This window comes from Salmo trutta, chromosome 13, assembly GCF_901001165.1.
Source record: "Salmo trutta chromosome 13, fSalTru1.1, whole genome shotgun sequence".
Classification (NCBI taxonomy): domain Eukaryota; kingdom Metazoa; phylum Chordata; class Actinopteri; order Salmoniformes; family Salmonidae; genus Salmo; species Salmo trutta.
The window spans coordinates 61,254,916-61,270,490 of NC_042969.1; the positions used below are offsets into that span (position 1 = coordinate 61,254,916).

The following is a 15,575-nucleotide window of genomic DNA, read 5'->3' on the forward strand; positions in this document are numbered from 1 at the left end:
TTAATCTCAAATGGCATCCGATTCTCAATAAAGGGGAAATACTGTTGACCAGGGTGCACTACAATATGGAGCTTTTCCATTGAGGCTTACCACCACACCAGTGTATCGCCAGTGTTTTATGTTAATGTCATCTCTAGTGTTATTGTGTTTCCATCAGGAGTGTGACACTAATGACTTATAGTGAGCTTTATCTACAACCTCTGCATCATTAAAATCCAATCCAATCAAATTGTATTAGTCACGTGCGCCGAATACAACACCTTACAGTGAAATGCTTACTTACAAGCCCCTAAGCAACAATGCAGTTTAAAAAATATGAATAATAATAAGAAATAAAAGTAACAAGTAGTTAAAGAGCAGCAGTAAAATAACAATAGCGAGACTATATACAGGGGGTACTGGTACAGAGTCAATGTGCGGGGGCACCGGTTAGTCGAGGTAATTGAGGTAATATGTATATGTAGGTAGAGTAATTAAAGTGACTATGCATAGATAATAACAGAGAGTAGCAGTGGCATAGAAGGGGGGGGGTGTCACGTCCTGACCAGTATAAGGGGTTATTGGTTATTGTAGTTTGGTCAGGACGTGGCAGGGGGTATTTGTTTTATATGGTTCGGGGTGTGTGTGTACTTAGAGGGGTGTTGTATTTATGTGTTCCGGGGTTTTTGGTTTATGTTCTTGTTTGTATTCTAGGTTGTGTATTTCTTTGTTTGCCTGGTGTGGCTCTCAATCAGGAACAGCTGTACATCGTTGTTTCTGATTGAGAGTCATACTTAAGGAGCTTGTTTTTCACCTGTTCCTTTGTGGGTAGTTGTCTTTGCACTGCTGTTAGTTTAGCCTGCAAAACTGTCGTACTGTCGTTCCTTGTTTTTCGTGTTCACTTAATAAATAAATAATGATGAGCACGCAACCCGCTGCGCCTAGGTCTCAACATTACGACACCCGTGACAGGGAGGGGGCATTGCAAATAGTCTGGGTAGCAATTTGATTAGATTTTCAGGAGTCTTATGGTTTGGGGGTAGAAGCTGTTGAGAAGCCTCTTGGACCTAGACTTGGCGCACCGGTACTGATTGCCATGCGGTAGCAGAGAGAACAGTCTATGACTAGGGTGGCTGGAGTCTTTGACAATTTTTAGGGCCTTTGTCTGACACTGCCTGGTATAGAGTTCCTGGATGGCAGGAAGCTTGGCCCTGGTGATGTACTGGGCCGTACGCACAACCCTCTCTAGTGCCTTGCGGTCGGAGGCCGAGCAGTTGCCATACCAGGCAGTGACGCGCCCACTCAGGATGCTCTCGATGGTGCAGCTATATAACCTTTTGAGGATCTGAGGACCCATGCCAAATCTTTTCAGTCTCCTGAGGGGGAATAGGTTTTGTCGTGCCATCTTCACGACTTCACAACTGTTTGTTGGTGATGTGGACACCAAGGAACTTGAAGCTCTCAACGTGCTCCACTACAGCCCTGTCGATGAGAATGGGGACGTGCTCGGTCCTCCTTACCCTGTAGTCCACAATCATCTCCTTTGTCTTGATCACGTTGAGGGAGAGGTTGTTGTCCTGGCACCACACGATCAGGTCTCTGACCTCCTCCCTATAGGCTGTCTCGTCGTTGTCGGTGATCAGGCCTACCACTGTTGTGTATCGTCGGCAAATGTAATGATGGTGTTAGAATCGTGCCTGGCCGTGCAGTCATGAGTGAACAGGGAGTAGAGGAGGGGACTGAGCACGCACCCCTGAGGGGCCCCTGTGTTGAGGATCAGAGTGGCGGACGTGTTGTTACCTACCCTTACCACCTGGGGATGGCCCGTCAGGAAGTCCAGGATCCAGCTGCAGACCGAGGTGTTTAGTCCCAGGGTCCTTAGCTTATTGATGCGCTTTGAGGGCAGTATGGTGTTGAATGCTGAGCTGTAGTCAATGAATAGCATCAATATCATCAATGCACTTATTGATGAAGCCAGTGGCTGATGTGGTGTACTCCTCAATGCCATAAGAAGAATCCTGGAACATATTCCAGTTTGTGCTCGCAAAACAGTCCTGTAGCTTAGCATCTGCTTCATCTGACCACTTTTTTATTTTCCAAGTCACTGGTGCTCCCTGCTTTAATTTTTGTTTGTAAGTAGGAATCAGGAGGATAGAATAGGAAGACAGTTTCTTTGTGGGAGGTGTTAAAGTTCACCGTTAGTTTTTGTTATGTAAATTGCCATTGAAAAGTACCAGTGGAAACTCATCATAAGTACAGTTGAAGTCGGAAGTTTATATACACCTTAGCCAAATACATTTAAACTCAGTTTTTCACAACTCCTGACATTTAATCCTAGTAAAAATTCCCTGTCTTAGGTCAGTTAGGAACACCACTTTATTTTAAGAATGTGAAATGTCAGAATAATAGTATTCCCAGTGGGTCAGAAGTTGAGTGGGTTGAGTCACTGACGTGGTCTTCCTGTCTGGGTTGGCGACCCCCCTTGGGTTGTGCCGTGGCGGAGATCTTTGTGGGCTATACACGGCCTTGTCTCAGGATGGTAAGTTGATGGTTGAAGGTATCCCTCTAGTGGTGTGGTGGCTGTGATTTAGTAAAGTGGGTGGGGTTATATCCTGCCTGTTTGGCCCTGTCCGGGGGTATCATCAGATGGGGCCACAGTGTCTCCTGACCCCTCCTGTCTCAGCCTCCAGTATTTATGCTGCAGTAGTTTATGTGTCAGGAGGCTAGGGTCAGACTGTTATATCTGGAGTATTTCTCCTATCTTATTAGGTGTCCTGTGTGAATTTAAGAATGCTCTCTCTAATTCTCTCTTTCTCTCTTTCTCTCTTTCTCTCTTTCTAGGACCATGCCTCAGGACTACCTTGCATGGTGACTCCTTGTTGTCCCCAGTCCACCTGGCCATGCTGCTGCTCCAGTTTCAACTGTTCTGCCTGCAGCTATGGAACCCTGACCTGTTCACTGTGATTACTATTATTTCATCATGCTGGTCATTTATGAACATTTGAACATCTTGGCCATGTTCTGTTATAATCTCCACCCGGCACAGCCAGAAGAAGACTGGCCACCCCTCACAGCCTGGTTCCTCTCTAGGTTTCTTCCTAGGTTTTGGCCTTTCTAGGGAGTTTTTCCTAGCCACCATGCTTCTACACCTGCATTGCTTGCTGTTTAGTCTGTAGTCTGGCTTTTTTATGGTTTTGGAGCAGTGCACCTTCCTTGCTGAGCAGCCTTTCAGGTTATGTCGATATAGGACTCGTTTTACTGTGGATATAGGTACTTTTGTGCCTGTTTCCTCCAGCATCTTCACAAGGTTCTTTGCTGTTGTTCTATGATTGATTTGCACTTTTCGCACCAAAGTACGTTCATCTCTAGGAGACAGAACGCGTCTCCTTCCTGAGCGGTATGACGACTGCGTGGTCCCATGGTGTTTATACTTGCATACTATTGTTTGTATGGATGAACATAGTACCTTCAGGCATTTGGAAATTGCTCCCAAGGATGAACCAGACTTGTGGAGGTCTACAATTTTTTTTCTGAGGTCTTGGCTGATTTCTTTTCATTTTCTCATGATGTCAAGCAGAGGCACTGAGTTTGAAGGTAGGCCTTGAAATACATCCACAGGTACACCTCCAATTGACTCAAATGATGTCAATTAGCCTATCAGAAGCTTCTAAAGCCATGACATCATTTTCTGGAATTTTCCAAGCTGTTTAAAGGCATAGTCAACTTAGTGTATGTAAACTTCTGACCCACTGGAATTGTGATACAGTAAGTTATAAGTGAAAAAATCTTTCTGTAAACAATTGTTGGGAATATTTCTTGTGTCGTGCACAAAGTAGATGTTCTAACCGACTTTCCAAAACTAGAGTTTGTTAAAACCTGTTGGGGCTAGGGGGCAGTATTGACAATTTTGGAAAAAATATGTGCCCATATTAAACTAGCTAGGATATGCATAGTATTAGTAGATTTGGATAGAAACCACTCTTAAGTTTCTAAAACCGTTTGAATGGTGTCTGTGAGTATAACAGAACTCATATGGCAAGCAAAAACCTGAGAGAAATCCTACCAGGAAGTTGAAATCTGGATGCATGGGCTCTCTTCAAGTCATTTCCTATTGAATACACAGTGACGTAGTAATAACTTCCTACGGCTTCCACTAGATGTCGACAGTCTTTACAAAGTTGTTTGAAGCTTCTACGATGAACAGAGCCCGAATGACAAGGAGGGGAAGTTGTTGAGGCAGGGGGTGACATCACTTCTTGGGGCGCGTTCACGAGGGAGGATCCTCCCGTTCCAAAACCTTTATCAAGACACAGGAACCGTCCGGTTGAAATATTATTGAATCTTCACGTTCTGAAGGCCCTAAAGATTGATGTTTTACAACGTTTGACATGTTTGAACGAGCGTAAATACAACTTTTTTTACTTTTCGTCGCGACATCGTCCACGCGCTTCCTACACTTGGAGTAGCTTACTGGATGCACGAACGACAAGGAGATATTTGGACATAAATTATGGACTTTATCGAACAAAACAACATTTGTTGTGGACCTGGGACTCCTGGAAATGCCTTCTGATGAAGATGATCAAAGGTAAGGGAATATTTCTAATGCAATGTATGATTTTAGATGTCCCCAAGATGGCGGCTATCTGTACAGCCTAGTGTATTTTTCTGAGCTCAGTACTCAGATTATTGCAAAGAGTGCTTTCCTCATGAAGCTTTTTTGAAATCTTTCATAGCATTTGCATAAAGGAGATGTTCATCTATAATTCTTTGAATGACAGTTTAATTTTGTATCAATGTTTATGACAAGTATTTTTGTAAATTGTGGCGCTGATTCACCGGCAGTACTTGAGGGAAAATATTTTCTGAACGTCACGCACCGATGTAAAATGCTGTTTTTATATATAAATGTGAACTTTATCGAACAAAAAATGCATGTATTGTGTAACATGATGTCCTAGGAGTGTCATCTGATGAAGATCATCAAAGGTTAGTGCTGCATTTAGCTGTGTTTTGGGTATTTGTGATGCATGCTAGTTGCTAGGAAAATGGCAGTGTGGTTGTTTTTGTCGATGGACTCTCCTAACATAATCTAATGTTTTGCTTTCGCTGTAAAGCCTTTTTGAAATCGGACAACGTGGTTCAATTCAGGAGAAGTGTATCTATAAAATGGTGTAAAATAGTCATATGTTTGTATAAGTTATAGCATTTATGAGGTATTTGTATTTTGCGTCACGCGATTCCACTGGCTGTTGACTAGGTGGGACGCAAACGTCCCACCTTGCCCAGGGAGGTTAACAAGAAATTTGTGGATTGTTTGAAAAATGAGTTTTAATGACTCCAACCTACTTAAGTGTATGTAAACTTCCGACTTCCAACTGTATGTTACAAATAGTAGCCTCTGTCCAACAGCAGAGGAGTGAGGTGGTTAACAGGTGGAGACAAACAAACAATATCTGGTCTCAGGCAGAATGAGGTGAACTATGAGGTGAAGGGACTGATGTTGTTTCCAAAGTATCCCTGCTTATTGACTGTGAGATTCAGCATAACAGGGTCGAATTGTATTATTAAGTTTCTGTCCTCTTCAGTCATAGGGTTGGAGAACAGAAGCAATGCTGACAGTGTCTTTGTCACGCCCTGACCTTGGAGATCCTTTATTCTCTATTTTGGTTAGGTCGGGGTGTGACTAGGGTGGGCATTCTAGTTCCTTTATTTCTAGGTTGGCTTGATATGGTTCCCAATCAGAAGCAGCTGTCTATCGTTGTCTCTGATTGGGGATCATATTTAGGCAGCCTTTTACCCCCTGTTGTTTGTGGGATCTTGTTTTTGGTTAGCTGCCTGTGAGCAGCCCAGAACTTTACGTTTCGTTTGTATTCTGTTGGTTATTCGGTGTTCAGTTAATAAATTAAGATGTACGCCTACCACGCTGCACCTCGGTCCAATCCTTCCATCAACGAGCATAACAGTCGTTCTCAACTCTCTGCTCTAACCAAGCATCTCATCTAATTCTGCAGACAGAGGAAACTAGATCTGCATCCCAAATGGCACCCTATTCACTATGTAGTGCATTACTTTTGACCCGGGCCCATGGGGCTGTCTAAACTCTAAACTGACGTGTGTTAACATAATAGATCTAATAACAGGCTCTGACCCACATCTACAAATAAAGCTGTGATGAAAATTACCCTACTAGAACTGACTGAATGGCCCCAATGGAGATACCAGTCTCTTTAACTTCAAAGACTGTCCTAGACTTATGTCTGTAACTCGACAGCCTGGATAAAGTCCTGTTAGTGTCCTTCCATTTTCCTCTTCACTGGTTTAGTTATACCCATGGACTTAGATAGACATTGCATCATTGGATATGTCCCATTATGGCATCTGTGAGAGCATGGGCATCGTACCATTGAGGCCATCTCCATTTTGAAAAAGTAGATTTTCTTCTACTATGAGTTGGCAAACAAACAAAGGGTGCACACTGCCACCCGGAGAGGGTTGTTTGAACAGGTATGAAGCCAAGGTTGGCTATATACTGACACCTGCAGTTATGGAATGTTTCCTCATGACTATAATGCATTGGTTGATCCCTCCAGGTAACCTGGATGGAATTATGTGATCCTTCCTTAACCCCTAGGAAGTCTCTCCCAGTTAATGCCTTCAAAATGTTGAAAGTCCTCAGTAGCACTGCTCAAGCTAAAACAAGCCTTTAGGCTCTAGAGTCCTCTATCTCTATGGTTATACCACACCGCCTCAGTTCTGAGCAATCACCACGTCGGGTTATGGGTTAGAGGTCAGGGGTCAGGTGACAAGACACAGAAGAAGACACAGCCCTATCAGGAAGCTACCTCTGCTACAACAACCAAGATTTTTATATGGACTGACATGTCTGGTCTTTAGTGATTGATAACTCGTCTGTCTACCTGTCTGCTGCAGTGACTAAATAAATCAACTAGTTCAGACAAAACAAGTGGAAAACATTCCTAACAGGCTATGGGACATGTCCATGCTTTCTAATAGTACTCTCTGAGATGCTGATATACATTGTAGCTGGCAATGGGATGCTGTACAAAGTTCACACGATATCTGTAAGGAATTACATAATCCCCATCATGCATTTCTTTACATCCCCAATGAACAACGTTAACGTTTGTGTTTGACTTTTTCCTGCGTTTCTCAACTCCCCCCTTCCCTCCTGTGGTCTATGTAGAGTACACTCTCAACCCAACAGAGCCCTTTTGTCTGTCTAGGATGCATCCAAAATGGCAGAAGTAGTGCACTATACAGGGAATAGGGTTGCATTTGGGATGGATTTAACAGTCCTGAACACACCCAACCCCACAGAGTGAAGTCTGAGGTTACCCCACCAATCATTCATTGTGTTTCATTGGCATGCGCGACTAACCTGAATCACATTTGTTCACAGAGAAAGACAGAGAACCCCCAAACCTATGCCTGATATTATATAACCAGACCTATAGTTGTATATGGCTGCCTCCAAAATGGCACCCTATTCCCTTCATAGTGCACTACTTTTGGTCAGAGCCCAATGGGCCCAAGTCAAATGTAACGCACTATATTGGGAATGAGTTGTCATGTGGGACGCAGCTATATGTAACAATCCAGGCCTCTCATCATAGCTCAGGGCAGGGTAGGATGGATGAGGTCTCCCCACGGCCATTACTCTTCTGTGGCTTCTAACAGCATATCTCCAGAGACTTCCTCTAGGCCTCTACGCCAAGGCATAGCCATGATCCACAACCCCTAACACATAACACGTAACTATGGGCTGAACTCACAGGACTGAATCCATCTCTCTCCACAACATTCAGATAGTTCTCTCGGTTGTAAAATAAAACCTCAGACCTACTCTCTATGTCCCTGGGAAAATAAATCTAGTTTTACTCTGAGTCTAAGAAAAAAATAAGGGATAGAAAGAGATCATTGGGGGTCTGCTCTGCTCCCCGGTCAGATGTGGTCTCAGTAGATCAGCAAGTAGGCCAGTAGACCAGCCAGTAGACTAGTATATCAGTAGACCAGCAGATCAGTAGATTAGTAAACCAGCCAGTAGACATTTTACATTTACATTTTAGTCATTTAGGAGACACTCTTATCCAGAGCAACTTACAGTAGTGAATGCATACATTTCATACATTTATTATTATTATTTATTTTTTCCCGTACTGGTCCCCCGTGGGAATCGAACCCACAACCCTGGCGTTGCAAACACCATGCTCTACCAACTGAACCACACGGGACCAGCCAGTAGACCAGCCAGTAGACTAGTAGACTAGCAGACCAGCCAGTAGACTAGCAGACCAGCCAGTAGACTAGCAGACCAGCCAGTAGACCAGTAGGCCAGTAGATCAACCAGTAGACCAGCCTGTAGACTAGTAGGCCTGTAGACTAGTAGGCCAGTAGACCAGCCAGTAGACCAGCCAGTAGACCAGTAGACCAGCCAGTAGACTAGTAGATCAGTAGACCAGCAGACCAGCCAGTAGACTAGTAGATCAGTAGACCAGTAGTCCAGCCAGTAGACTAGTAGATCAGTAAACCAGCCAGTAGACTAGTAGACCAGTAGACCAGTAGACCAGCCAGTAGACCAGTAGACCAGCCAGTAGACCAGCTAGCAGTACTGTATCATTTTAGTCAATAAGATTTTTGCAAAGTAAGCTTAACTTTCTGAACATTCGAGATGTGTAGTCCACTTGTGTAGCTAGCAGGACCTACTTTGTGTTAGCTAGCCAACGTTTAAATACTTCTGCGCTATGAAAGGAACTAGACACGGACATGAATGATCCATTGGTAGTTTGTTGTAACCAAGTATTGGTGCTAACCATGTGTTATTGGATGCTAGCATGCTAGTTAGCTACGGCGTCATAGGATACGGTGCACTGGGTGGGTTTCACGGAAGAATACTGTACCAAGTTATCTAGCTGAATAAACTAAGTTTGAGCCTATTCCTGGAAACATTAAACCACTGTAGTTTACATCAATTATAATTTCTAAAGTGGAAGTTGGAAGAGTTATATTTGAGTGTTTCAGTGAAAGGTTAGTGAGGGAGGCCCTGCTCTCTCGCTTCCCCAGTTTTTTTGTTAATTTTCATTCCAATCTCCTTTGCATTAGCGTAGCCTTTTCTGTAGCCTGTCAACTATGTGTCTGTCTATCCCTGTTCTCTCCTCTCTGCACAGGCCATACAAACGCTTCACACCACGTGGCTGCTGCCACTCTAACCTGGTGGTCCCAGTGCGCACGACCTACGTGGAGTTCCAGGTCTCCGGCAGCATCTGGAACTGCCGGTCTGCGGCCAACAAGGCAGAGTTCATCTCAGCCTATGCTACCCTCCAGTCCCTCAACTTCTTGGCGCTGATGGAAACATGGATTACCACAGAAAACACTGCTACTCCTACTGCTCTCTCCTCGTCTGACCACGTGTTCTCGCATACCCCGAGAGCATCTGGTCAGCGGGGTGGTGGCACTGGAATCCTCATCTCTCCCAAGTGGACATTCTCTCTTTCTCCCCTGACCCATCTGTCTGTCTCCTCCTTTGAATTCCATTCTGTCACAGTCACTAGCCCATTCAAGCTTAACATCCTTATCATTTATCGCCCTCCAGGTTCCCTTGGAGAGTTCATCAATGAGCTTGACGCCTTGATAAGTTCCTTTCCTGAGGATGGCTCACCCCTCACAGTTCTGGGTGACTTTAACCTCCCTACGTCTACCTTTGACTAATTTCTCTCTGCCTCCTTTTTTCCACTCCTCTCCTCTTTTGACCTCACCCTCTCACCGTCCCCCCCTACTCACAAGGCAGGCAATACGCTTGACCTCATCTTTACTAGATGCTGTTCTTCTACTAATCTCACTGCAACTCCCCTCCAAGTCTCCGACCACTACCTTGTATCCTTTTCCCTCTCGCTCTCCTCCAACACTACTCACTCTGCCCCTACTCAGATGGTATTGCGCCATCGCAACCTTCACTCTCTCTCTCCCGCTACTCTCTCCTCTTCCATCCTATCATCTCTTCCCTCTGCTCAATCCTTCTCCAACCAATCTCCTGATTCTGCCTCCTCAAACATCCTCTCCTCCCTTTCTGCATCCTTTGACTCTCAATGTCCCCTATCCTCCCGGCCGGCTCGATCCTCCCCTCCTGCTCCGTGGCTTGACGACTCATTGCGAGCTCACAGAACAGGGCTCCGGGCAGCCGAGCGGAAATGGAGGAAAACTAGCCTCCCTGCGGACCTGGCATCTTTTCACTCCCTCCTCTCTACATTTTCTTCCTCTGTTTCTGCTGCTAAAGCCACTTTCTACCACTAAATTCCAAGCATCTGCCTCTAACCCTAGGAAGCTCTTTGCCACCTTCTCTTCCCTCCTGAATCCTCCCCCCCTCACTGCAGATTCCTTCATCAACCATTTTGAAAAGAAGGTTGACGACATCCGATCCCCGTTTGTTAAGTCAAATGACACCGCTGGTCCTGCTCACATTGCCCTACCCTATGCTTTGACCTCTTTCTCCCCTCTCTCTCCAGATGAAATCTTGCAACTTGTGACGCCCGGCCACCCAACAACCTGCCCGATTGACCCTATCCCTTCCTCTCTTCTCCAGACCATTTCCGGAGACCTTCTCCTTTACCTCACCTTGGTCATCAACTCATCCTTGACCGCTGGCTACGTCCCTTCCGTCTTCAAGAGAGCGAGAGTTGCACCCCTTCTCAAAAAACCTACACTCGATCCCTCCGATGTCAACAACTACAGACCAGTATCCCTTCTTTCTTTTCTCTCCAAAACTCTTGAGGGTGACGTCCTTGGCCAGCTCTCTTGCTATCACTCTCAGAATTACCTTCTTGATCCAAATCAGTCAGGTTTCAAGACTGGTCATTCAACTGAGACTGCTCTTCTCTGTGTCACGGAGGCTCTCCGCACTGCTAAAGCTAACTCTTTCTCCTCTGCTCTCATCCTTCTAGACCTATCTGCTGCCTTTGATACTGTGAACCATCAGACCCTCCTCTCCACCCTCTCTGAGTTGGGCATCTCCGGCGTGGCTCACTCTTGGATTGCGTCCTACCTGACAGGTCGCTCCTACCAGGTGGCGTGGTGAGAATCTGTCTCCGCACCATGTGCTTTCACCACTGGTGTCCCCCAGGGCTCCGTTCTAGGCCCTCTCCTATTCTCACTATACACCAAGTCACTTGGCTCTGTCATATCCTCACATGGTCTCTCCTATCATTGCTACACAGACGACACACAATTAATCTTTTCCTTTCCCCCTTCTGATAACCAGGTGGCGAATCGCATCTCTGCATGTCTGGCAGACATATTAGTGTGGATGACAGATCACCACCTCAAGCTGAACCTCGGCAAGACGGAGCTGCTCTTCCTCCCGCGGAAGGACTGCCCGTTCCATGATCTCGCCATCATGGTTGACAACTCCATTGTGTCCTCCTCCCAGAGTGCTAAGAGCCTTGTGTGACCCTGGACAACACCCTGTCGTTCTCCGCTAACATCAAGGTTGTGACCTGATCCTGTAGGTTCATGCTCTACAACATTCGCAGAGTACGACCCTGCCTTACACAGGAAGCGGTGCCTGTCCTAATCCAGGCACTTGTCATCTCCCGTCTGGATTACTGCAACTCGCTGTTGGCTGGGCTCCTTGCCTGTGCCATTAAACCCCTACAACTCAACCAGAACGCCGCAGCCCGTCTGGTGTTCAACCTTCCCAAGTTCTCTCACGTCACCCCGCTCCTCCGCACACTCCACTGGCTTCTAGTTGAAGCTCGCATCTACTACAAGACCATGGTGCTTGCCTACAGAGCTGTGAGGGGAATGGCACCTCCGTACCTTCAGGCTCTGATCAGTCCCTACACCCAAACAAGGGCACTGCGTTCATCCACCTCTGGCCTGCTGGCCCCCCTACCTCTGCGGAAGCACAGTTCCCGCTCAGCCCAGTCAAAACTGTTCGCTGCTCTGGCACCCCAATGGTGGAACAAGCTCCCTCACGACGCCAGGACAGCGGAGTCAATCACCACCTTCCGGAGACACCTGAAACCCCACCTCTTTAAGGAATACCTGGGATAGGATAAGGTAATCCTTCTAATACAGTAGACTAGTAGACCAGTAGACCAGCCAGTAGACTAGTGGACCAATAGACCAGTAGACCAGCCAGTAGACCAGCAGACCAGTAGACCAGCCAGTAGACTAGTAGATCAGTAGACGAGTAGACCAGCCAGTAGACTAGTAGATCAGTAGACCAGTAGTCCAGCCAGTAGACTAGTAGACCAGCCAGTAGACTAGTAGACCAGTAGACCAGTAGACCAGCCAGTAGACCAGTAGACCAGCCAGTAGACCAGTAGACCAGTAAACCAGCCAGTAGACTAGTAGACCAGTAGACCAGCCCGTAGAATAGTAGACCAGTAGACCAGTAGACCATCCAGTAGACCAGTAGACCAGCCAGTAGACCAGCCAGTAGACCAGTAAACCAGTAGACCAGTAAACCAGTAGACCAGTAGACCAGCCAGTAGACCAGTAGATCAGTAGACCAGCCAGTAGACTAGTAGATCAGTAGACCAGTAGATCAGCCAGTAGACTAGTAGATCAGTAGACCAGTAGATCAGCCAGTAGACTAGTAGATCAGTAGACCAGTAGATCAGCCAGTGGACCAGCCAGTAGACCAGCCAGCAGACCAGCCAGTAGACTAGCAGATCAGCCAGTAGACTAGTAGATCAGTAGACCAGTAGATCAGCCAGTAGACTAGTAGATCAGTAGACCAGTAGATCAGCCAGTAGACCAGCCAGCCAGTAGATCAGTAAACCAGTAGACCAGCCAGTAGACCAGCCAGTAGACCAGCCTGTAGACCAGCCAGTAGACCAGTAGACCAGCAGAACAGCTAGTAGACTGGCAGACCAGCCAGTAGAGTAGTAGGCCAGTAGACTAGTAGGCCAGTAGACCAGCCAGTAGACCAGCCAGTAGACCAGTAGACCAGCCAGTAGACTAGCAGACCAGCCAGTGGACTAGTAGATCAGTAGACCAGCCAGTAGACTAGTAGACCAGTAGATCAGTAGATCAGTAGACCAGCCAGTAGACCAGTAGACCAGTTGACCAGCCAGTGGACCAGTAGACCAGCCAGTAGACCAGTAGAGCAGTAGACCAGTAGATCAGTATACCAGCCAGTAGACCAGTAGACCAGCCAGTAGACCAGCCAGTAGACCAGTAGACCAGCCAGTAGATCAGTAAACCAGTAGACCAGCCAGTAGACCAGTAGACCAGCCAGCAGACCAGCCAGTGGACTAGTAGATCAGTAGACCAGCCAGTAAACTAGCAGACCAGCCTGTAGACTAGTAGACCAGCCAGTAGATCAGTAGATCAGTGTACCAGCCAGTAGACCAGTAGACCAGTTGACCAGCCAGTGGACCAGTAGACCAGCCAGTAGACCAGTAGAGCAGTAGACCAGTAGATCAGTATACCAGCCAGTAGACCAGTAGAACGGTAGATCAGTAGACCAGCCAGTAGACCAGCCAGTAGACCAGTAGACCAGCCAGTAGATCAGTAAACCAGTAGACCAGCCAGTAGACCAGTAGACCAGCCAGTAGACCAGCCAATAGACCAGTAGACCAGTTGACCAGCCAGTAGACCAGTAGATCAGTAAACCAGTAGACCAGCCAGTAGACCAGCCAGTAGACCAGCCAGTAGACCAGCCAGTAAACCAGTAGACCAATAGACCAGAGACCAGCCAGTAGACCAGTAGATTAGTAAACCAGTAGACCAGTAGATTAGTAAACCAGTAGACCAGCCTCATCCTTTGCCTCCTCTATCCCACCCCTGGACAGACAGGAAAACACCTGGCTACATTTAGAACACTGTCTCAATGGGTCACAACCAATAGGAAGACCTTTCATCATGTCAGAGGATCATTTATAATTTATCCATCACTGCTGCCTTTCTGGATGTGTGTCTGTCTGTGGGTCTTTTGATGCTTTGACACAATGTCTGCCAGGACCATCAGACCAGCTCCATCCTGCCAGGTTCTGAGGAGGAACTTTTCTTTCTCTATTTGAAGTGTCAGGTCTCAGGAATGCAGTGGCTGCAGTCATGTTGAGACACACAGGAACACATGTGCTGCAGAACATTTAAACACCGAACACATACCTGACGGTCTCACCCTCGCGCATCAAACACAGAACAGATACCTCAGTCACTATGCAGTGGGTGCAGGTGGAGGTGGAACCAGAATGTTAGGAATTAAATACCCTTTCCATCTAGCAAACCATTGTGGACGGGAATCTGCATGTCAATACAACAGGTGTCATGTTGAAACCAACCGAAAAATGGTGACCCTAACCTAGAGACAGGCAGGGTCAGGGGGAACTTCCATAACAACGTCCTGTTAAACAATGACTCCAAACATTCTGTATGCGTTCCTAATGGAACCCTTTTCCCTATATAGTGCACTTTTTTTGTCAAAAACCTTTTTGGTTAAAAGTAGTGCACAATATAGAGAATAGGGTGTAATTTGGGTCGCAGTCCCTCTATCAGCTCATAACCGTCCAGTTACATGACAGTAGTTAGTTACCGTGGTCAGGTTATTCTGAGCCCCTCATCATAACAGCAGCAGCTCACTCTAACATCACATTCTCTCTCTCCACTGCTTTCACACCCCCTCCAAAACCCTAATGTAAGTGGCTGAGGGGCGTGTGCATGTGTTAGGGGTGGTCTAGATCCTGGAGTCAGCCTGGGGCTTGTAGGGAAGTAATCCTGGGCTTATCATTAACCCTGGCCTGAGGTCAGTGTTATAGAGATTGGCACGCGCACACACACACACACACACACACACACACACACACACACACACACACACACACACACACACACACACACACACACACACACACACACACACACAAACACACAGTGTTTCCTGGCCAGACGTTGGAACCATTGTGCAGTAGTGTGACAGTGGGTTAGGGTTAAGACATTGTGTACAGTGTGAAGGTGGTCTCCATGCAGCCTGTCTGTCTCTGACTCAGACCTTGGTGGTGTTCCGCATTACTCTGCAGCTTTCTGACTTTGTAATCTGCTCTGAGACTCTGAGAACCAGACTGCATCAGGACTGGACAGCAGAAAACCACATCATTCTGTTTCCACCAATCGAATTAGTCATTCACCTATCGATTGTGATCCTGATCCAGACATGGTACCTGTACAAACACAGGCCGTTAGCAGTTTCCATCCAGCTGCCACAAAATGTACCTAGCACCACCTCTCCATCTGCACTTGCTGCATCGCTTCCCTTTCTAAGCCTGTCTAATAGGCAGACTAACACCTGACCTGGGGACAGTAAACCACTCAGCTGTCTCACACACACACACGTCCTGCGTACACACTTCATAAAACAAGGAACAGAAGAGGAAATAATGGACAGCTCTGCTGTGGACTTCTCATTATATCCAAACAGGTATGGATGGTCTTTATATACAGTACCAGTCAAAAGTTTGGACACACCTACTCATTCAAGGGTTTTTCTTTATTTTGACTATTTTCTACATTGTAGAATAATAGTGAAGACATCAGTACTATGAAATAACACATATGGAATCATGTAGTAACCA

General features: G+C 46.4%; 1 protein-coding gene across 6 annotated transcripts in view; it reads right to left on the minus strand.

The window, feature by feature from the left end:
• LOC115206232 (stAR-related lipid transfer protein 13) overlaps positions 1 to 15,575 on the minus strand; it is a 114,089-nt gene that overhangs the window by 81,359 nt on the left and 17,155 nt on the right. The gene's annotated exons all lie outside the window — the stretch shown is intronic.